The following is a 24,857-nucleotide window of genomic DNA, read 5'->3' on the forward strand; positions in this document are numbered from 1 at the left end:
GATGGAACCTTTCTGTGAAAGGGTTATAGAAGGAGTATTAATTAACTTCTTCTCTTTATTTTTTTTGAGAAGAATTTTTGTTTCTGACAGACTAAGAGTTAGAAGATTGCATCTTTCATTGAAAAAAAAAAAAAACTGTTCAAGGTCCAAACTACCCACTTGGGGTTTCAAAAAGGTGCTGGAAAGGCCAGGAAGCACACTCTAGTTAGGTTGGCAGCTGAAGGAAGGGCCCACCTCTCCTTCAGAACAAAGGAGCCCTCGATTTATACCTCTATAGGCCGATTTGAGTAAGTTCAATCTTTCCATTAACCCCTGGTAGCCATAATGACTTCCTAATACCAGTTAATTAACAAATACTGGTGTGCCACCCAATGGATTCCTGCGACTGTCTTTGGTGTGGTCTCCGGCCTGCTAGGATGAAGTGTGAGCCTCTTTGTTCTCCAGTCACTTTTCCTGTAGGCTCACAGCACTTTGAATCTCAAATGAGCTGCCTAATTAATCCCCAGGACTCTCCTGGGGGAGGAAAAGGGCCTGTCCATTATCTTCACTTTGCAGATAGTAACAATTTATAGGGCTTGGCTGGGGTCACAGGAGAATTAGCATCTGAGCCAGAATAAAATTCCCAGTTCCCAAACCCCTCTACTCTTATCCGGTTCCCTAGACAACACGGTTTCATCCTCTTGCTATATAAAATTAGTAACCACAGCCAGGCCTCTCTGCATCAGAACGAATGACTGTCCCATCCATGTGGCCTGGTGGCCAACACACAGTGGGAACAGGTACCAGAACATGGTTGTTTGCGGGGAGATATCTTACCGAAGAGGCACGATTCTGTCTTTGCGAAAGCAGAGCCACTCCCTGGAGCCAGCGGCTCCCAGAGAACAGGTGCTCCCGGGTGTCTCCTGGCCCCGGGACAGGTGGGGTGGGGGTGCTTTGCTCTCTCTCTCTCCTTGTGGGTAATGGTTTGTGCTGTGGCCAGAGCCACCTCCCTCCGCGCCAGGGAGGAGCCATCCTAATAGCATTGCCTGGCTGCAGTATGGGCCTCTGTGTTTCTAGAATGAGACGTCTGACAGGGAAGGATGCACATCCGAGTCGTATTCTTTCAATTCCACAAGCATTCATTAAGTACTGTCTGAGGAAGAGCCTGCGCCAGGAGCTGTGAATGGGATCCCAGGCAGGCACATTTCCCGGAGTGACTTTGGAGTGACCTTTCCCATGTGCTCCTTTGGAAAATCAGAGAGGCCTTGGTGATCTCTTGATTCCCTCCAGCTCTAGGGTTCCGGACGCTGTGATCACTCCGGACGTGTTTATCTTATTTCTGATGTGCGATTGTCCCAGACTCCTAACTAGGCTCCCGACCCTCTCAGTTAACATAAACAAGTTCTCAAACAGATTGTGGGAACTAACTAATGAGTAATTAGATGCCTTCAGTAAAGTCACTAGAATGGAATCCCAGCGTGGACCTTTTGGAAAAGCCAGAGTTCTTTGATAATGCAAACACATTCTTCGGATTCCAAGTTCCAGCTGGGTTTCTGGGTGGCGGAGGGAGGAGCTGGCTTTGGAGAGGGACGGAGGAGCTGACCCTGTGAGCTGTTAACCACTCAGGACTCTCTGGGTAGGCTCGCTGCAAACATTAAGATTATTCTGGGCTTTGTTACGTCTTCTTCAAGAATGAAAAGAAAAAATTAATATAAAGACCGTACTATTCTATACTCACATGTTATTACCCACCTGCTGCACTGAAAAGCTTTACAATTATTATTAATGTATTTGCGGCGATTATCAAAGAAATAGGCATTCCTTACATTTAGAAAATTGCAACCCATAAGAGGCATCCCATTTATCATGCATTTAGCTTCTGAGACATAATGAATCGTTCTTCTGATAATTATCAAAGCTGACTGTTTATGGAAGAAACACCCTCTCCATAAATCTTGAAAAATTGCATATCCTTATAAGTGAACCACATCCCAAACTTTGGAAATCATTGCAAACATTTATTGACTATTTAGAGCTGACAAATGGTAAACAGAAATGTCATTTTGTCATTAGTACTGAAAAAGCACGTTCTCCTCCCCCCCACAACCCAAGTCTGCCGTTCCCTTTGATGAATTGGTCGATTATTTCAAATAATATCGTTGCACAAATAGGCATTAACATGAGTGATGGCAGCATGTCACTTCTTCCGAGTTGCCTTCAGAGGGTCTGCATGTGACAGCTCGCACAGAGGCTTCAGGCCTGTATTTCTGCAATGAGAAGAGGCTTCTTGCAGTGGATCCTTTCATCACCGCTGGCTCACCTACCTGAAAGACGTCCTCGAGTCAAAATGGGCAGACTTCCTCATGCACAACTAACCTGTATTTTCACGGGAACTGAAAGATGATTAATCGGTTGAAAACAGTTAATTTGTTTAGTGTGTCAAACCCAAGACTGAGCCTCAAGGTTTAAATGTTACAGGGGAGGGTGCTTTTTGACATTTAAAAGGAAAACAGGAAAAGTAAGAAGAGAGGGAGAAAAAGTCAGATATTTTCAGTGAAGAGACTCAAAGGTGGAGAATTTTGAGAGATTCCAGACAACCCACCGTTTTACATACTAGCAAAGCCAAGCCCAGAGGTGCCACAATTTGACAAGTTTAAAGAGTGAAAAAGGCATCTAAGAGAGTTCTGGTGCTGCTGGGTGGTGCTGGGGATGCTCTGCTGGGAGAGGTGGTCACCCCCAGCCCCACTGCATCATCGCAGGGGGGCTCGATTTTGTTAGAATAGGACCATGCTGAAGGATTTTGATAGAAAATAAGACTACTCCCCTATCCTGGGAAGATAGAGATTGGAGTATTGTCTGGAGGGATGTGGCCCCCCGGGGCGGGGGTGGGTATCAGCACTCACCCCTGCGGACCTCAGCCCTGAGCTTGCTCCCAAAGGAAAGCTGTCAGGGCAGGAGCGGCCCACCCCTGAGGCCACACACGTCCCTAGGACCCCGGCCTGCCCTTGCTAGCTGCGGCTGCGGCTGCGCAGTGCTAGAGCTTGCTACAGGTTGCTCAGTGGGTTATATGCTCTTCCACATAGGAGTTCTTGGTTATGCCTCTCAAGGTATGCTACCAGAGCTTAAAAGTAAAAATGCCTTAAAATTGACCTTACCTTGTAGTAATTGGGCGGTGACAGAGACTTATTACATCACTTTTTAAAACTTTATATAAATATTGAAAAAGTTTGCGTATTGGCCATGGTTTTTCCTTCCTTCCTTCCTTCCTTCCTTCCTTCCTTCCTTCCTTCCTTCCTTCCTTCCTTCTTTCCATCCTTCCTTCCATCCTTCCCTCTGGAATTTGGAGAATGTTAACTTTGACTATCTTTTTACTATCACAAGATCTATTATATTTCTACAGATGTCAAAACTCCTTTTAAACTACTATCCATGGCATGGCACTTTAAAAGACATTATTTTAAATTTCTTACTGTGGAAATTTCAAACCTATAGGAAGTATTTAGAGAGGATAACATAGTAAGTTCATGTGCTGACCACCTAGCTTCAAAAGTTAGCTCTCTGTGTCTCTTGTAAATAAATAAATAAATAAAATCTTTTTAAAAAAGGATCAAAATGGCTTCAGTGAAGTTCAATTTGAAAGTAACCTGCCCTCCTCCCTTCTCAGGACCCAGATACCACCTAGGAAACCTGAGGAAGCAGGCTGGCAGCACAGACACAATTCCTGTCCAAACCAGCTAGATCCTGTATTTCCCTGTAAATCCCCGCAGCCCCTTCCTGTGGGTGGGCCTGCAGGTGTTGGAAGGCCACAGCCTGCCCTGTAAAGCAATAAAGCCAATTGTTCCTCTTTATCTCAACTCTGTCCTCCTGGTACATTTTGGGTCTGAAGCATGGAGGTAGGTCAGTTTTCCACAACAACATCATTTCTTCCATGAATATTTTAATGCATTTCTGCAAGGTAAGGATTCTTTGGAAATGTGATCTCAACACCATTATCACACTAAAAAATTATCAATAATTCCTTACTATTTCTAAATATCCACTCAGTGTCACATTTTCCTGATCTTCTCTTCCTTTCTTATGGTTTGCTTGATTCAGGAATTTGGTAAAGGTCCAAACACAGCAATTGCTTGACTTGTCTCTCAAATCGCTTTTAATAAATAACAATGTGGCTTCTGCTGTCTTCCTTGTAGTTTATTATTTTTTTAAGATCTTATTTTTTAAGGAATCTCTACCCCCGATGTGGGGCTCGAACTTGTAACTCCGAGATCAAAGGTCACACGCGCTTCTGACTAAACCCACTGTATATCCCATTGCAGTTTATTAGTTGAAGGAACCTGGTTGTTTGTCCACATTTTGCCATGTCTCTGTGTAATTCCTTTGTGTCCTGTATTTTCTGCAAATTGGTACTTAGACCTAGAGATTCAATGAGATTTGAGTTATGATTTTATTTTATTTTACTTTTTATGCAAGAATTCCTTATAGGCAGTATAAGGGTTTCGATCAGGAAGTGTGTGATGTCTGGCCATCCCTCCTTTTGTAAAGATAGCTTTCATTAATAATCTGCCTAGAGTAGATTAAAAATAATTTAGGAGTTGTAAAATGGTGATATATTAATGTGATCATTCCTTTTTAATTTACTGTCTAAAATGCGTCTATAAAGAATATCTTTCCCTCACATACTATCCAATTACCCTGAGGTAAATTCTACTAGAAAATCTACAGAAACCATTATATATGCTTGGTTATGTCTTCTTATTTACTAGTTTTCAAAACAATGCGTTGTTTCCTAGTACACTATAAATACGACGTATGAAATTAGAGTATTATTATAAACACATAAATTAACATCTTTGAGGTACTTCCACTTATTTATCTTAAATTTATCCATTGTTGGCTAGTGAAAGTCTCTTGAAAGTGGCTCCTGAATTCTTTGGTCATAAGTCCAGGAATCTTTGGTAGCTTCTTGCTTTCTGAAATGACTAGATATTACAGACTTATCTTGAACGTTTTCTTCCTCAAGCTGGAAGCAGTCACTTCACCAAGGAGTCATGATTCCTTTTAGTGGGAAACAGTATTAGAGACCACTGTTTTGGTGGTAGGAGTGCTAATCGTTCCTGGATTAGTCACTGTTTCTAGACATTTTCAGAGGACAGAGCTACACACACACACACACACACATGCACACACATATCCACAAAGATGAGATACAATGTGAGTTCATATTGATTGATAATTGCAAATTAAATTCAGGGCTACAGAGTCTTATTCACTTCAACCACTTTACATGTGTATCCTTTTCCATGTTGTAAATTCCCATTTTCAATGACAACATGATTGCTCATTTGATTTATCTCACACCAATTACTCATTTTACACATGGTGTGATAGTGTCTCAGGATGACTACCTCAATATTATCACCAACAGTACGATTATTGAAAAGAGGATAATATTGTTCTCCAGTTCCGTTTTAGCATCCAAACCACTATGGAAGTTCAGTTCATTAATATTCCCTAAAGTTACTTGCAAGTTTTCCCCTCTATATGGATATGCCACTAACCTGTTAAAAGTTAGGTTCATTGTTTTGATTTGGCTTTTGCTTTTTAAAAAATTGCCAACTTATATTAATTTTATTTAAGATTACATCAGGTATTTCCGTGGGCTTTTTGTCAAATGTACAAATGGAAACACTAGCTTCAGACAGGGAAGACTGGCTTTCATTGAGGTCATCTCTCCTTCATATTCCCTCCACCCCTCGACACACACTATTTTTGAAGGTCATTGTGTGGAAAACACTCCTGTGTTTTCTTCTCGAGTGCTCATACCGACCACTTCTGTGAGCATATGTGAATCAGCTTTTCCCCATCAGTTTTCCAGCTCCACAGCAGGCATTGACAGGGCATTCTATCAGCTCTATCAGCTCAATTCTGATGCTACCAGGAGACAGACTCAGATCCCACAGGTAAGGGACTCAATCCTACAAGGTTCATTAACTCATTCATTTATCCAACCAGTGAGTTTTGAGTCCCTGTTACCGACCAGAGTTCTGGGCATTGTGGTAATTGGTAGAGAGACAGGAGTTAACAAAGTGGACACAGGTCCTACCCATGTAGCCCACAGAGAGCTTATGATCTGTGTGGGGAGAGAGTCATTAAAGAGAAAATACACAATAATTTTTTTACAATTGTGATAAGTATTGCTGACCTTGAATCTTCTAGTGCTCTGTACTCAGAAACCTATATTAGCAGATGAGTCCAGCACTACTCTAAGTACTTACAAGCATTAACTGTAAGCAGTATTGTCTGAATTAAATTATAGATAACCAAACAAGCAGTAAGGAAGATTAATACATCTTTTCAAGTCATGCTCCCATTTCCCTCTTCTTTGTTAGTCTCTTAGATGTACCAACTCATTTCTTTCTTCCATTTATGCCCCAATCCTCTGAAAACTCATTTCTGCTTCCTCTAATATTACTGAACATACTTCTTCTAAGAGCCCTCATGGGACTTCTGACTCAGGCCAAAATGTAGTGGTTGGTACTAGACTAGCCCTCAAGCCACAAACAGCTAGAAAAGTGGTATAAAATATGTGTTTTGCAGATATCAGACAAAAGAAAGTATGGGAACATAATCCATGACAGGAAAGACACGAATGAGGTGGTCCCTTGATGTCTTGGCTTTCTGCCTGAATGATTCTTCTACATTATGGCCCGGGAAGGGGGAGCCCAAGCAGAGCACAGGGCCTCACGGAGGTGAGGTGATAGAGATCAGAAATCAGGGACGCTGAGACTGCTGGTTCAAAGGTAACTTCACAGAGAATGCATACCTGGAATTTGTGGGGCAAACACAAATTCCCTGACAACCAGGGACCACTCAGAGAATGAACTCCAGTCTACTGTGAGTTTCCCTTGGGTCTCTGTTAGAACATTCTTCTGAACTAATGGTAGAGTACAGAACAACTAATATGGAAAGATAACTATCAGGGGACTCTGAGCTAAAAAAAACTACTGAGGTTCACATATTGCTGGGAGATATTTGCCTTCCATCTAACTTGAGTGGAAAGACCTCGTTGAACACCAGGACATGCAGCAGAGCCTCTAGAAAGGTCATACCACAGGAGTAAGGCTAAACTAGCCTTCCCATAAATCCATTCTAACAAAGCATAAAAACAACCCATCAAAGACTCATAAGGGTCAAGCTGATGCTCAAAGATATTAACGGGCTTCCAAAACAAAGCCCACTGCTCTGGAGGGAAGGCAGGTATTCAGACACTGAACAATATGCATGATGTCAAAGCAGGACATGTGGCCCATAACCAGAAGAAAAGTCAGTTAATAGAAACAGAGCTAGCTGTGTCTTCCTAATTATCAAACCTAATTTTTTTTAAAGATTTTCTTTCTTTGTTCATGAGAGACACAGAGACACAGAGACACAGGCAGAGGGAGAAACAGGTTCCCTGCGGGGAACCAGATGCAAGACAGGATCCCAGGACCCCGAGATCACAACCTGAGTCAAAGGCAGATGCTCAACCACTGAGTGACCCAGGTGCCCCTCAAACCTAAAGATTTCAGTTTAGTTGTGATCTTCCTACTTGCCCTTGTGTTGCATGATGCCTGTGACCATTTCTCCCACCAGATCAGTATCTTCTATTCATGAGATATGCCGGTTAGCACCACTTCCAGCATCCCTACTTGGCTCTTCACCTGTTCTTGGGCAGGCCTTCTTCCTAAGTATTAGTCTTCCTCATGGCTTTATTTCTTTTGCCTCTTTCTGACTGTCACAATGAGTTTTCTTGGATAGTTTCATTTACTCCTTTATCTTCAACTAAAAATTTATTCAGAATAAATTTCAGAAGCTTCTGTTTATATTACAATAAAATGTTATAGTAATTATTATAATGTCCGTCTGCATTAGACTTCATCGAATGTTACACTCTTGTCCTGTGTGGTCACATAACTCCAGCGTGATGAAAGGTTTGGGCACTCCTTAATATAGAAGGAAACGAAAGCTCAGTGAGATTAAGGTACTTGCTCAAGGTCACCTGTCTGGGAAGTGGTTTGGCGCAATCTAGAATCTAGGATTTCTGCTCTTTGTACCATGCTCTTTACAAATCCGAGTTTCCTAGAGTATAAGTTTCGGATCCCACAAAGGCTAAATACATAGTAGATTATCTCATATTCAGTAGTCATGACACCTGCTGCTGAGAAATTAGCTGAAGATTTCATTTCATTTTGAAAAAGAAAAGTCTCCTTTTTGGGCAGCGATGTGTACAGAGTTCCTTTGAATAATGTCTTTAAATGGACTGAGGCAAAGCCTCTCAGGTGATTCATGAATCACATTGACATTCCAAAGAGTCGGATTGCACAATGCACTTTTGACTTTCTCCCTCTGAGCAATTTCAACTATTTGTGCTCACATGTCCTGTCATGGAATTATGTGCCAATGCAGTTGTCGGTTTCATTAGAGACTAGGATTCTTATCTGTGTGGAAACAGGCAGGAAAGTCCAGGGTAACTCCAATATCAGGCCTTGCTTGAGTTGCTTACATTTTTATTTAAATCAGTATTCACTTTCTTTATAGGGAGTCCAGTGACTTACATAACAAGCATCTGTCTATGGTGATGACAGCTTCCTTATGCAGTTCATGCCCTATCATGGCAGTCAGGAATGCTACACGCATTTTCCTCCCTTAACCCAGGCATCTCTAATATGCTCTTTGATGTAATCCCATAGTGTCTGGTTTGATAGCTGACCTGGGAAGTCAAGTGGTTGGACTCATTTTGACTTTTCTGTTTGCTTTAGCACATTCATGTCTGGGTCAGACTCAGAGGTCTTCAGAAAAGAACTGTCCCTTTCCTCATGTTACACACACACACACACACACACACACACACACATGCATGTGCACACACGAACACACCACCACCAAGAACAACAAACACTGAAACACAAGCACACAAATAAACAAAAAAAACTCTGACAAAACTAAATTTTCACTGAAATCCTTTTCAATTGTACAATTCAAAATGTAAAAGTATTAAAGCAACACTTATTCTAAAGTAACCTAAGAGCAGTATTGTAAATTAGTGCCTCTGTCACAGGTCTGACTCCAACACATATCTTTTATGTCCCTCTGTGCTGCACACCTGATTGTACAGCTAAACTCTGTTAAACAGTTAAACTTGTGTTGTTTTCAAAGGAGAAACAAATTTCATATTTATAGGAATTAGCATTTTTAAATGCTATACAGTTTACACACTAGTGCCCTGTGCATATAGTGTTTATTTTTATGGGGGATGAAATAGTATTTTGTAACTCTCTGTTTTTCTTTCAAGATGAAAGATGCATGCTTGCTGCTGGAAAGTGAAAGTGAGGATGAAGTGAGTAAGGGTGGGAGACAGAGTTGAGAGTGTCATCTCTGAATCCCTTCGGCCCAGTGTGCCTGTGTTGCACAAACACCTCACTGCAGCGGAAGTGTGGGTCTCTACTGGTTTTCGAGTTCTGTGTTATATTTGTCTCACACTTCATCATACCAGGGCAATGCTTACTGCTACACAATTTTTAGTGTTTCTATTTTCCTAATGTGTAACCACATACCACATCAGTAGAATGTGCTTGGTGACAGGCTATATTTCCTCTTGCAAATAACCTAAACAAATACAGTTCTATATGTTTCTTGCCACCTTGAAGTAATTAGTTTTAAAATGGAATCATATTGCTGGCTGTGGCGATTAAATTGGCATGAAAGCAAGATAGGGTTTTGTTGACTTGTGTTTCTAGAAAATATACAGTGTTGATTTCACTGGAAAATATTTACATCAGTGGTTTAATAAAAGAGTACTGTGAGACTGTTTGCCAGGATACACAAAATCTGAAATTGAAACTGGTGATCAAAATACACTATGCGAGCCCCCAAATCTAAAATCTAAAATTGGGATTTTGCAAGACCTTCAGCAGCACCAGCATGCATGGAAACTTGATTCTGTCACACATTAAGGGCCATACCGTTGGTACCAGTGAGTAGAGCTGCCCTAGGAACTCTGCAAGGGTTTCTTATTATCCCACCTGATAAGCAAGGAAACTGAGGTTCATATCATGTCAGTAATTTATCCAAAGTCAGAAAGATAGATAGCCGGAGAGATGAGATTTGAACAAAACCTTTAAAACCCATTCTATATTTTGATAATCTGCCTTTTATTAGGTTATTCTATATTTAAAAAAAAAAAGACGGTTTCCCATGTTCGTTAGTGACAAGAATGCTTATTCTCAGTCCCATAAATATTTAAATCAGATTTGTACTAAGTCAGTTTCTTTAGAATTCGCAAGTTATGTTAAGATGATGTTCCGTTCAAAGGCAGATAAAAAGGGAGCAGAACCAGGAGTCAGAAAATTGGGTATAGAGCTGTAGTGTCCATCGCTGCCTATGTGCTAGGTTTCTATAAGCCTCTTGGATTTTTTTGTGACATAATTTCCTTCATCTGTGCAATAAAGGACTTAGCTAATAATCTTTATACTCTTTAATAATCTTTATGCTCTCTTATTGCTCAGTTTCTGTCCTTCAATCTCTATGGCTTGTCTACTTCATAATCAGCAAGATTAAATAGAAACAGGTTTTGATTAAATGATATAGTATGGCCTGTGGGGATTGGCCCCTGGCAAACATGAGGACTGGCCTTCAACAGAGTCCCCAGAGAGACTGCCACGTGTCTAGGAGCACCCCTTCAGATGGCCCCGGGTCACATGGGTGTCGCCCTGTCACCTCTAAAGCTTCACCAACATGGATTATATAAGTTCTCTCTGATTTGAGGAAGAACTTGTATAATGGAAAGTTAGTTTTAGCGTGTCAGATTAGAATAGATTATTTGGCTGAAAATTCTCAATGCTGAAAAATAATTGCATTCAAATCAGGCATTTACCTAAGCTGTTTTCTTCTATGCTGATTTGCTATCAATGAAAGGAGTGCTGGCCCCTCTTTCCAGTACCCATTTTATTTGCTTTCAATATAGTGATGTCTAAGAAATATGTAGAATTTAAAGTAAATATGATTCAAAATGTTTAAGCATTTTACTCTTCTCTTTAAAAACTATGTAATCCTAGAGTTTATTGTTCAATTTCAAAATCTGTTTTGTGTAATTTATTTGATATATATATATATATTGATAAATAAGTAAATTTATTATGAAAGCAGGAATCTTACTTCAATAGGGGTTTTGTAATCTTCTCACCTAGACTGCAAACGCTGTACAGGCACACCTTAGAGACATTGTGGGTTTCCTTCCAGACCACTGCAGTAAAGTGAATATCACAATAAAGCAAGTCAAATTATTTTTTTGGGTTCCCAGGGCATATAAAAGTTACATTTACACTATACTGTAGTTTATTAAGTGTGCAATAGCATTATGTCAACAAAGGCAATGTACCTACCTTAACTGAAAAATACTTTATTGCTAAAAAATACTAACCATCACTCGAGCTTTCAGAGAGTCATAATCACAGATCAAAGATCACTACAACAAATACAAGGATGAAAAATTTTGAAATATTGTGGGAATTACTTAAGTGTGACAGAGACACAAAATGAGCAAAAATTTTAGGAAAAATAGGATCGGTAAACTTGTTTGACTCAAGGTTGCCACAAACCTTCCATTTGTAAAAACAAAACAAAACAAAACAAACAACAACAACAAAAAAAAACACAGTATCTGTGAAGTACGATAAAGCAAAAGCAAAGTGCAATAAAACAAGGTATGCCTGCATTAAATTTGGGTCCCCAAACTTTGGTTAAGATAGACGGAGCTAGACTATTCTGTGGTGACAGACCCCCCAAAGCTCAGTTGGTGTGACACAAAGTTCTTTGTCTCACTTATGTCTAAGCCTCACGTGGGTCCAGCAGTTGTCTTCCAAGTCTGTATGAGGGACCCAGCATCCTGCCATTTTAAACATGTGGTAAAAGAGAGCACAAGTAGCACGTACAGAGGTTTCTGTGGTCAGAAATGGGCTTTGGTGAAAACACAGCATTATGTCCGCCACAATTCCTCATCTGAATTTAGCATGATACTTTCTTCTCTTGAGGAAAGAGGCAAATACATCTTCTTCACCACACACCTCAAAACTAAAGCAAAACAGAAGAAACTAAGAGGATGGCAAGAATGCTCCAAAAAATATTTGCTCAATCACAATGAACATTGTTCTTAAATATATACTGTTTGTGAACTCGAATAAGCAGATCCAGCTCCTAGAGTTCCACAGAGGACACTGACATTGATCCTTCTTCGGGTTACCACTTTTTAAAAAAAGGTTGTGCTTCAGACTAGGGAAGACTTTATAAGGTACATGACTTAGTTTCTTCAAAATAGAGTTTATAAGGAAAACCTAACAGAAGGAATGGAACTGAAATGTCATAAAATACTTATGACACATATCAATTGCAGCTGTGAACCTTATCTGGATTCTGATTCAAAAAAACCATTAAAAAATGGGACATTTATGAGAAAATTAGAAGTTTGTATACTAACTAGATATTTGATCACATTAGAAATTATTAATTTTTAGGTATAAGAATAAAATCGCAATTGTGTCATTAAAATAAGCTTTCATATATTGTAGTGATACATACTAAAATATTTAAAACTTAAATAAGGTGATATCTAGGGCTTTTTTCAAATAATAAGGGAAGGGGGTGAGTGGGTTAGGAATAAAAGCAAACTAACCTTGGGTTGGTGATTTTTGAAGCTAAGGTCTGGGTACATTATGAAGATTTGTTTTATCATTCTATTTTGTTCATGTATATTATTTCCCACAATAAAAATTTTAAAACAACCCCCCATTACAGAATATTTTATTTAAGGGATTAATTTTTTTACTCTTGATTCGCCTCTTTTTTTTTTTTTTTAAATATTTGGATTTCTCTTCCTGTTTACTTTTTGGGGAAAAAAAAGTTCACTCATTTCACATTGATTATGGTTCTATGAGAGTCATCTTGAATAATCTGGGTAGAGAATGAAGATGCAGGTGCATGCAGCAGAATGTCCCCGGGATGGAGTGGATGCTGTCCTGGGTGCCTTGGGGCATGAAAGTGGTGTGTGCATCGATGGCTCTGATATGATATATTCATACAAGTGGCTGGTGAGATTATCTTTCATCACTTCCTGAGCATCTCCCTTGAATTTTCACGATTTCTTGAAAAAGATGAAGTCCCTTAAGAAGAAAGGATCATTTTCTGGAAAGAGGACTAAATTTTTTACCTTAGCAAATTTGACAGAACCTCTGCATCAAAAAATAAACAAATGAAAAAAAACCCCTTTTATTCCTAACCTAACAAATTGTGCTAGTTCAGTCATCATGAGAAATATTCTTCTCCAGGTATTTTGGGTCTTGCTTCTAGTCCCAAAGCTCTTGAGATTTAGCTACTATTACTTGGAACATTCTCAGTGCAGAATCCAGGGATCTCTAGAGTAAGCTCTGTGGTTACAGTTAAAGCCAACTATCGACTTTCTACAGAAACGACATCGCTTGCTTGGTTTCTCTTCCTGCTTTTCTTTCTTTCTTTCTTTCTTTCTTTCTTTCTTTCTTTCTTTCTTTCTTTCTTTCTTCTTTCTTTCTTTCTTCTTTCTTCCTTCCTTCCTTCCTTCCTTCCTTCCTTCCTTCCTTCCTTCCTTCCTTCCTTCTTTCTTTCTTTCTTTTCTTTTCCTTTTTCCTTCCTTCTTTTTCTTTCTTTCTTTCCTCTTTTGTCATCAGCATGCTTTATCAAAGGGATAAAGCTTTATTTGTAGTACTTGGAGTGAATGAGGAAAAATATTTATAAAGCTACAGTTCATAGTTTAAATCAGACCAAATGCCACGATCTTCCTTTCCAAGCTGAGGAAGTGGATTCCTCTTAAATCAGGCTCCTGAGAGAGAGCACCTAACCATTGTATCATATTTCAGGCCCTTTAACTGAACTGCAAATTATACTTTTAATATGATGAAAACTGTTTTGATGACACTTCTGTATAGAGAATATGTCTTTCAGTATTCTTCATTCCTCTCCAATTCGTTTTCCATGATATCTTCCATGTAATTTAAAAAAAGAAAACAAACTTGTTAGAGAAAGAAAAGCCCCCATGATCCTGTCATTCTGAACATCCTGGCTTTCCTTGTCACACCCTTACATTTAAATGACCTCTATGTGGTACACCTATTTGATGTTGTATAATGAGCTCATAAAATGCCTTTGTGAACTATTAAGGTTGGAGTATCACTTGGAAAATGTCAGCATTAATTCAAGGAACTTAGAAGAAACCAATTAGCTTCCTCAAATCAACAATTCAGACTTGCAGGTGGTGTTCAGGGGATTCTTGATAATGAACGCTTAGCAATATTGATCTAGAAAACTCCCTACATTACTTTAAATAAATCCCATTGGCTCTGTAGATAGGGAAGTCAAACTAAATTTGGCATTTGCTCAAATGACAATAGGAAAGAAGGTTGCTCTATAAACCAAACTAGACTTCAGAACCTTTAGCCAATCAGTCAGACAGAAATTATCTACTGAGCTTTCATCTTCTAAATAAAGACTGGAAATAAAAACAAGGAGTTCTGGCCCCACAGGACTATAAACATCACTATGTAGCACATAAAAAGTTGCAAAATCGTTGCACTGTGCTTGGCTCCTTGCATGCTCAGGGAGCATTAGGATTTTCCTTTGGAAGACTTGAGAAGAATCCATGAGGAGAAAAGGAGTGGGGTATAAGACACATGGTGGGCAGTAATGAGATAGACATTTTGATTGATGAGAGCATTTTTTTACGACTTTGCAAGTTAAACCAAGGTGAATGTGTGATTAAGATTATCTTTATCACCTTTTTTTAAAAGGATTTATTTATTTATTTATTTATTTATTTATTTATTTATTTATTTATAGAGAAAGAAAGCATGAGCAGAGGGAGAGAGGAAGAGAATCTCAGACTCTGCATTGAGCATGGAGCCCAATGTGAGGTTTGATCTTACAACCCTGAGATGATGACCTGAACTGAAACCAAGTTGGACACTTAACCGACTGAGCCACTCTCGTGCCCCATTTTCTTTTTTCTTCTATGACAAAGGGGTGAGTTTCTCCTGAAGGACATCTCCATCATTAAAGGTGGAGGATTGGAGGTCTTGAGAAAAGGAAAGATTTCTGTCTATCCTTATGGGGTCCCCCCCGGCTGGTTCAGTAGGTCCTGTCATCCTCACTTCATTTCCTTTCCTGTTTGCTCTGCTGACTTCAAGCTATAGCACCAGAACTCAGGGAAACAGCTTCCCATCGAGTGGTTCCCCAGCTCCTAGAGTTGCCTGAAGTTAAATATCTAAAACAAATCCTTTGTTACATATGATGGTTGATCACATCCTAGTGACTGCTTCCTTGACCAAAGGTAGACTCATTGAATTCATCAGTCTGTTCACAACCTTGCATTTGTCCTCCACCTGGCATTGTCTCATGACCTTGGAGACTAAGCTTTGATTTGTTTGCCCAGTTAGTTAAAAGAATTAACTGAGCAACTGTCATGTGACAGTCGCTCTGCTAGGTAGAGACACAAGCTTGAATCTTTAAGGAGCTACAGTGAGAGAGACAGATATGAAGAGGAATATTTGCTGTGAAACCACTAAAGATGGAGCGTGTGAGTCTTCATTTAAAAGAATCTCTTCCAAAGCCCCATAATTAACATTTCTTTAAAAATTTAAAAATTTCTTTTTGAAACAGTTTTCCTTGGGTATAACTGACACGTACTAAACTGCATCTATTCATTATATAATCTGATAAGTTCTGATGTGTGTAGATGCCTGTGAAATGATTAAAACCATCATAATAATGAGCACATCCATCAACGCTCAATGTTTCTTCATGTTCCATTGTATGACTTTGTCACTATATATTAGTCTGGACTTTCTGAAAACGTATATAAAAAGGATCATACATTTTGTACTATTTTTGTCCATCTTCCTTCCCAGCATAATTACTTTGAGAGTCACCCATGTGGTAGTGTGTGCCTGGTTCACCCTTTCTGGTTGCTGGGCAGTATGTCTTTGTACTGATGCACTGCTGTTTATCTCTTCTCCTGCCGATGGACATTTGGATGGTTTCCAGTTTTGGTCTATTACAAATAAAGCTTCCATGAATATTCATCTGTAAGTCTCTGTATGGACATCCATTTTCATTTCTCTTCGGTAAATATAGAGAAGTGGAATGGTTGGATCCCATAAGAAATCTACATTTTTCAGAAACTTCCAAATTGTTTTCCAAACTGGTTATATTGTTTTATATCACCAACAGCAGTGTATGAAAGTTCAAGTCCCTTCACATCCTCACCAACACTTCATAGTATCAATCTTCATCATTTTAGCTATTGAAATTGGTATGTAGTGGCATCATAATGTGGTTTTACTTTTCCAAATGGCTAATGATGTGAGCATCTTTTCATGTGTTTATTGGTCATTCATATGCTTTCTTTGGTATGGTGTCTGTTTAAATAGTTTTGCATGTTTTTTTTTTTTTTTTTTTGTATTGAGTTTTTTTGTTTCTGATTACTGAGCATAAAATTTCTTAGATATTTGGGACACTTATCCTTTATCAATATGTGATTTGTAACTCTTACATATTTATAATCTCTATTGTAATGTGCATAAATGTTTAGAAATATCATATATTATTTTTTAAAGATTTTATTTTTAATAATTTCTATACCCAACATGGGGCTTGAATTTACAATCCCAAGATCAAGAGTCAAATGTCCTACTGACTGAGACAACTGGGCACTCCAAGAATTACTTATATTCTTAATGAATTGAGTCTTTCATGAAATGACTTTATCTTTGGTAATCTTTGCTCTGAAATCTATTTTGTGTGATATTAATGCAGTTACTCTAGTTTTATGTCTATCAGTTTTAGCATAATGTACTTCCATAGTTTTACTTTTAACTTCTTTGTGTATCTTTTTTTTTTTTTTTTAAGTAGGCTCCATACCCAGCACAGAGACCAACATGAGGCCTGAACTCACAACCCTGAGATCAATACCTGAACTGAAATCAAGAGTTGGGTGCTCAATTGATTTGCCCAACCAGACACCCCTGTGTGTCTATTTTTAAAGTACATTTTTAAAATGCAGTATAGGGTTGGTTCTCAGGTTTTCTTGTCTACTGTGACAACCTCTATCTTTTAATTGAGGTGTTTAGAGCATTTACATGTAGTATGATTATTGGCATGGTAAGGTTTAAGCTAACCATCCCTTGATTTGTTTTGTTTATCTCATCTATTCTTTTTTTCCCCCATTACTCCTTTTCCCCTGCCTTCTTGTGAATTGAGTATTTTTTATAATTCTACTTCATCTCTTATATTGGCTTACAGGATATAACATTTATATCTAATTTGTTATTTCAGTGGTTTCTTTAGGGTGTACAGCATACATTTGAAACTTAGAGCAAAATGTCCATGGTGTTATGTCACCTCACAATACTACAGGATCTCACAATGTTGCACTTCCAAATAAACAGTCACGTATGGGTCGGCATCTTTGTCAGGTAAAAAGGAAGGATAGAGGAGACTGTTAACTTTAAATTGATATGAATTAATTCAAGTAATTAATAATTATTTTATTATTATATATTATACACAGCATGTTAATTATACTAGTCAAACTATTAGTATCTCACTGTAGTATATGTTATTACTTATTATGTATGTAATTCATTCATTTAATTCAAATTCTTGAAATTAGAAAGTTCTTTTTAAAAATATTTTATGTATTTATTGGGGGGAGAGAGAGAGAGAATGGGAGCAGGGGCAGATGGAGAGGGAAAGAATCCCAAGCAGACTCTGTGCTGAGTGTGGAGCCCAGTGTGGGGCTCAATGTGGAGCTTGGTTCTACGACCCTGAGATCATGACTTGAGCTGAAACCAGGAGGTGGATGTTGAACCAACTGAGCTATACAGATGCCTCAGAAGGTTCATTTTGAATTAATGTTATGTAGCAGGTGATGACACTTAACTCTTATCTCATGCAGTATGAAGAAGAAGGAAAAGGAGGGGAGTAGGAGGAAAATGATGCAGAAGGACAAGGAAGAGAGGAGATAAAACTGCTGCCTAATCTAGAGCACACTTATGAACCTCCTTCTTAAATATAGGAGTTGTTTTCTGTAAGAACTAGCTTTTCCACAAGTCTTCTCCGAGTTGTGAAAAGACACAGTTTGTTTCCCTTAGCCTCAACTACCTGCTGGCTTATCCTCACATTCCACCTGGGTTGCCGTCAGGAGCGTTATTTATTCTCCTCATCTTGCTCTGCCTCTCAAAGACTCTGCACATCTTCCCTGAGCTCAAAATCGGACCCTCTGAAACAAGTTTCCATTTACTGCCAACATTCTACTCCTTACGCGCTTGGCTGTAACTGTTCTGTCACCATAACGGATTTTTTCTTTCCCCTCGACAGATGAATTCTTTTTGTTTTCCTGATACTGGTTTATGTGATGCTTGCTATGTGTTCACTCCTTTTATAGAAGCAGGAACAGAAGGGAATGGGGACACAGTGGGAGGAAAGAGGCCCCCAAGAGCATATGATCACCTGTCCCTGCTCCACGCTGCCCCATCTTCATGCTCCCAGCTTCTGGTATCTAAGGTCCAAAGGAAAATGCACACACAGATGTCTCAGCTTTTCTCACCTCAGAAAAGCATCTCAGGAAGTCACAGCACAATAATAGGTCTTATTCCTTAACATTAATAAAGCCTACAGTGATGGATGCTGAATATAAAACAGGTTGGTGTAATATCTGCTTTTTGAAAAGCTGAAACTCAAAAGATAGGTTAGAGTAGGCAAATTCTACAGATGGACAAAGGATGGAAGAAAATAGGAGGGAAAGGGACAGACACCAGATGGTCAACTCTGCACTTCCTGTCTGCTTTTCCTCCAGGATCACTCTTCTGGGGAAGGACCCCAGGACTTTCTAGAAGAGATTTCTCTTTCTCTCTCCTTTGTTCCATTAGCTTGTTTGTATTTAATCAAGGTTTGCTGTAAACAGTAAAGCCAAGCTTCTCTTAATCATGCTTGCCATTAGGAGGTTTAAATACAAAACTCCTACTCAAAATTACAGCTACATTTTGATGAAAAACCTTCCCAACCCACCTCATTTTACATTTTTTCCCATTGGTTTTCTAAACTAGGACTGGAAAGTGCTAATAGAGTGTTTTGGAACTCAGAGTTATTTGTGGTTTTCTAAGTCGCTTAAAAAAAATTTGGTCCCACTTACTGCCTTATCACCACTAATCAGGGCTTACGTGTGACTGGAAAATTAGAACTTTCACACGTGGCAGGCAGGAGACAGAGAGGCATGGTCTCAGAAAGAAAACATCCAAACACTGATGTGATTACTAAGGACAGAATATTCCCTTGTACCCGTGTGGTTCTGGAAGTCATCCAAGTTATTCATAGCTATGGTGACAGGATTGTACATTATATTGTTTCCTCATCGACGAGAACGGAATGTCAGGCTGTGGGGATTGTGACATGGAAAGTATGTGGGCTGGCTCTGTTGTGTTTTATTTTCTCCTTTTGAGGCCTTTCTGTCCTTTGTGCTTTTACCACTGCTTGTGGGCAAACATCTTCGTGGATGATGAACAAGAAATGACATCATGGAAACAGTCTGGCGGTGACCCACAAGTGATTCAAAGTAAGGTGCATGCACTGGGCCCACCCTCCGATGTACACAGCAGGACAAGGGGCAACTGGGTTTCCCTCATGTGGTCTGATCCACTGTGGAGAACAAAGCTGCACCTCTGTATTCGGGGCCAATGGGTTGAGATGCTTGTCCTGTCTTACCTTGGCCTCAGACTCCCATCTGGTCAGAAGGAGTAGTTTCATTGCTATGAGGGAGCAAAGAGAGACATGGTTGGTGCCATGGTGGGGCAGAATGAAGGAGTGAATGGGAATTACCAAAGGTCACAGCAAAACACAAAAACCCTGAGATGACATCAAATCATATGCTCCTCTGTTCTTGTTGATGCATGTCTTCGGTTGTTTATGCACAGGGACATTTTACGTCTGTTGTACAAGATTGAAGAATTTTTGTGGGTATTCTACAAGGCTCTTTACAGGGACCAATCTCATCAGTCTTCATTTATTCCTTGCTCTTTCCCAGTTTTGGTGGTGGCATTTGGTGAATTGGGGAGGCACCCTCCTCCATGTTTGATAATTAACTATCCTCTCCAATCAACCTGTTCTCATACAGCTGGATTTTGTTTTAAGAATTACTGCTACTCTTATTCTACTCAATGGTCCTGATCTTTATACACTCAAGACCTGGATCTCCAACTTCTTGTATTTTTTCTGTAAGCCCTGGGACCATAAGTGCTTAACAATATTGATTGGTTGTATCAATGAGCTCATCTATTCCCTTTGGAAATCTCACTTAGGAACTCATTCATTCTGGTTTTTTACCTCCTCAGGATAATCAGGGTGGAAAGATTACTATGGACAAAACAAACACATAATAAATGAAAAAAACGTTTTTTTTAAGGGCTGTCTGGTTCAGTGTCAGTTTTAATAATATTCCATTATATAACACATGCAATGGGACAGTGGCCTTGGGCCTCCTCAACTGCTTCAGGTTTGGGATCCTCCTACATTTTATGTACACTCACTCACAGAGGAATTCTTTAAATTTCCACTTTCAGTTCTTGCCACAATTTTAGGTTTCCAAGTACCCACCATCAGAAATGTGAAAGAAGTGTGCGCTTTGGAGTCTCCCCCTTTCTCCTAAGTCCCCCATTTGGTCAGGTTAGGTGTTCCTTCCCATTAAATCATCTTTTCAACCTTACTTGCCATTTTAAAAAGATATCATTTTGACTTTGATAAGCTTTGGCACCATGAATTCCTTGTGTTTCTTTGTCTTTTTCCTTGGGCTTGCCTGAAGCAAGGTCTAACACTGGCACACCAGCAGGGAGGGGCTTGATTTCCAATTCTAAATCATTTTTATTTTCATCACTCAGAAAGAAACTCCACGCCTGGGGGATAAGTGTTGGCGGCCACTTTGAAGACGGTGGGCTCCTGCTTCTAGCACAGTTAATCCTTGAAGACATTTTCCTGTTTTGTTTTTTTTTTAACTTATATATATATATATTCTTAAAATTAACTTTGTTGCCTTGAATGAGCTTTATTCTTCTGTTTGACTAGAGACATGCCTTCTCCTCCTTTGGGGTCTACCATTACTTTTATACTTCCTGCTTGGGAAAACAATCTCGAAGCTCTTCTCTTTTTTCCAAAAAAATGTCAATTATCTTATGGTTAAGAATCACAGCATTTTAGAATAATCACCTAGACATCCTCTCCCTTCTCTGTCCCCAACACACACACACACACACACACACACACACACACCCCACATTACAAAAAAAAAAAAAAAAAAAAAGGCAGCCAGGACAGAACCTAGATTTCTATAGCCCTGTCCAGGGCTCATTGTGAATGAGTGGATACTGGATTCCTATGCTCTGCACATCAGAGGGACTGGCCATTAGTTCTAGCTTTCCTGAGATAAAATAGAATAACAAATAGGAGACATATTTCTTCTTTTTCTTTCTTACCTCAGGGCTGTCTGAGATCATCTAAGTATTCCTTTGCTATTTAAAGATCCACGGCAAGTTACGTAACAAGGCAGTAACTCCAGATAACCAACGCTTGCAGTTTTCAAACTTCCTCCATATGTACCATTTCATTTAATACTGACTGTATGTGGTGGATATAAACATTACACATCGTTTACTGTTAAGCATATTAGGCTCATGACAGGCGAAAGAATTTTTCATGTTTAAACACTTATACATAGGAAGGCAATATATTCTGACACCAAATCCTATTTCAGCCATTTCCAAATTCTGCTGTCACTCAAGACTTTCTCCCATTTCCTGGCCCACCAAAAGTCTTATATCATGATTTAAGTATTAAAATGTTTTTATATTATTTTTCGGGATTTGAAAAGGAGCAGAAGGATGTTAGGAGGTACAGTCTGATAGCGTGAAAACAGTTTCACCGGCGTCCATTCATTTATGCATCATTGCATTTATTCATCCATGAGTTGTGGGTTGCTTCATCTGCTGTGCCAAAGGCTGGAGTCTGAGGAATACCAAGGTCTTTTAAGTCCTCATGATTTAGTGGGAAGGTTGGAAATTATGATACCAACTGACAAGTGCTGTAGTGGAGGTGTATGTGGAGGACAGGAGGAGTCATTTAAAAGAATGCCTGCATCTGCTTTCTCTCCCACTCCTAAGGCTTTCTACTCTCCACAGGGCCTCTGAGTGATAGATTCTTCTTCTCATCCTATAGAAACATAGATGTATGTTCCAATCTAAATACTATTTTAGAAAATGCTTCCATCACTCCTCTAGTAAATTAGATTTTCCTTCAGATTTTTGTAATACTCTGTAGTTTGCCTTCACAGCACTTGATGACATGATTTTAAATAGTCAAACATGGAGTTATTTGTCTAACTGCTTTTCTCCCCCAAACTCTAACCTCCTAGGAGCAGGAATTGTGTCTGTTTGAACAGGATCACACATTCAAGGCCAAATATGGAGTGGAGAAGCTTTAGAAAAATGTTTAATTTTCAATAAATGTACTTGCTTCAGGTGTACCATACATCAAAATAAAGCATGTTTATGGAGAAAATTTCAGTGGGCTTCTCTATGAATTTGGTACCAAAATATAAGTTCCTTTTTTTTTTTGAAGATTTTATTTATTTATTCATGAGAGACACACAGAGAGAGGCAGAGACACAGGCAGAGGGAGAAGGAGGCTCCCCGCAGGGAGCCCAATGTGGGACTCGATCCCAAGATCCCGGGACCATGCCCCGAGCCAAAGGCAGATGCTCAACCACTGAGCCTCCCTGGTGTCCCTCAAAATATAAGTCCTGCTTCTCAGTCGAAAATGTTGGTAGGGCACATTATATATCCTGTGTCTTTCTCATGCTCAAGACTAATCCAAGACAAGAGTGTAATGACACTCCTTTTCATGGCTCCCTCTCCCTCACCTCACCTGCTGAAGAGGGGAACAAGGAACCCTGGCTCTTGCTCATCCCCACCACCCAAGCAGGTCCTAGTCAGGTTAGGCACAGCCCAGTGGTAGGGGATGGGGGCGCTGCTGCCACATGCCACCACCACTGCTGTCAGATGAATTACCCACTCCACAGTTTGAACATGTGACCTGTACTCTCATAAAGACAGCAAAGTGAAGAGGCTGCAAAAGGGGTCATAGATGGAGGTAAACTAGGAAACATAGGCTATGAGAAAGCAAGCAAGAAGTAAAATTTGGAAGAGTCTGCTTTTTGGAAAGGCAGTTTTAAATTTTGGAGCATTTCTCACATTGACTTATTTTCCAGTGGTGTGCTTCTCAGGATAAAAGATCCCATTATGTTTTCTTATTTGGAGATGATACTGAAAGCACAGACCACATGTCAATTGAATTCATTGAGAGCAAATTGGTTTTCGCTTCATTTCACCCGGCATTAATGGGTTGGCATGAGCAATGGGAAGGCTTATTCTTGATTTAAGAGACGGAAATCCAAACCAATTCAGTGTTAAGTATAATGTAAAGCCTGTAAACAAATTGAAGATGGAAACTTTGAACCAGGAATAGCTATAAATGAAAATATCACTGTGACTTAAAGTATAAAGCAAACTCTAGGTGACCCTTGAACAACACAGGTTTGAATGGTGCAGGTCCCCTTGCCTGCAGATGTTTTTTCTTTGCTTGTTATAAGCAGAATCCACACCCAACATGGAGCCCAACTCGGTGCTTGAACTCAAGACCTTGAGATCAAGACCTGACCTGAGATCAAGAGTCAGACGTTTAATTGCCTGAGCCACCCAGGTGCCCCCAGGTGTTTTCTGATAAACAAAGTGCAGTATTATAAATGCATTTTCTCTTACCATGTTCTTAATAACATCTTCTCTACTTACTTTATTGTCAGAATACAGTATACAATACATGTAACATACAAAATATGTTACTTGACTCTTATCAGTAAGGTTTCTTGTCATTAGTAGGCTATCAGTAGGTTTTTGGGGGAGTCAAAATTATACATGGGTTTTCAGCTATCTATGTACAGGGGGTGAGCACCTCTCATTGTTCAAGCATCAGCTGTACTCTTTAAATATTGAAGTTGTGCTGAAAACCAAAGACTAGTGACATATTAAGAATCACTTGTGAGGGTGTCACAGCAGTTCAGAGCAGAGTGAAAGTACAAGCACAAGAGACAGAAGACAAGGACTGTTAGAAACGCAACAAACAAGCAATTTAGAACCTGTCTTCTCATCATTGACACTCTCTGAAGCCAGACTGAGCGAGCACATTCATAGAGAGTTTTGGTGGGGACTTTTACTTCCGAAGGCATCGAGTTAAAAATGGCAGGCTTCCCAGGACAGCAGAGGGAGGGAGTGATGGGGTTCCTCATCTGGGAAAATTATAATTCTCAGCACTTGGTTTTACCTGGAGGAAACCTTTGGTGACATCACTCTGCCAATGAGTATAGAAGATGGTTTGACATGCGTGAGTCATGATTTCCTTAGCTTCAGAATGATAAAGATGGAGATGGTCCCACAGAGGGAGCCAGCACGAACGAGTCCGGGGCATGTTGCTCAGTCTTTCTGGAGCACACAAATCACCTGCGGGTCTTGTTAAAATGCAGACTCTGATTCAGCAGGTCTGGGGGCAGGGCTCCCGATGATGTCATTGCTGCTGGTCCTTAGACAAACACTTTGAGAGGCCAAGAGCACCATCTGATGAAGTCTCCTATGGAGAGTAGGAAGACCTCAGGGAAGAGAGGCATTTCTCCCCATGACCATGGGCTCAGATGTTGCTGGCACCCCTGGATACAGAACTACATTGAT

At 39.6% G+C, this 24,857-nt stretch overlaps 2 long non-coding RNA genes across 6 annotated transcripts; one reads left to right on the forward strand and one right to left on the reverse strand.

The window, feature by feature from the left end:
- Positions 1-1,982: 1,982 nt before the first annotated feature.
- On the reverse strand, positions 1,983-19,519 carry LOC144287717 (uncharacterized). 5 transcript variants are annotated; one of them, XR_013355465.1, is made up of 5 exons: positions 19,257-19,519; positions 18,547-18,595; positions 11,173-11,260; positions 3,135-3,312; positions 1,983-2,246 (listed from the first exon to the last, which is right to left on the reverse strand). It is a non-coding gene; the product is annotated as an uncharacterized LOC144287717 (long non-coding RNA). The 5 variants fall into 5 exon arrangements; XR_013355467.1 differs by lacking the exon at positions 18,547-18,595 and having other exon boundaries at positions 19,257-19,515; XR_013355464.1 differs by lacking the exon at positions 3,135-3,312 and having other exon boundaries at positions 19,257-19,509.
- Positions 18,841-22,643, forward strand: LOC144287716 (uncharacterized). The gene is made up of 2 exons (XR_013355462.1): positions 18,841-19,648; positions 22,493-22,643. It is a non-coding gene; the product is annotated as an uncharacterized LOC144287716 (long non-coding RNA).
- Positions 22,644-24,857: the final 2,214 nt, after the last annotated feature.

The sequence above is a fragment of the Canis aureus genome, chromosome 17 (genome assembly GCF_053574225.1).
Source record: "Canis aureus isolate CA01 chromosome 17, VMU_Caureus_v.1.0, whole genome shotgun sequence".
Lineage (NCBI taxonomy): Eukaryota > Metazoa > Chordata > Mammalia > Carnivora > Canidae > Canis > Canis aureus.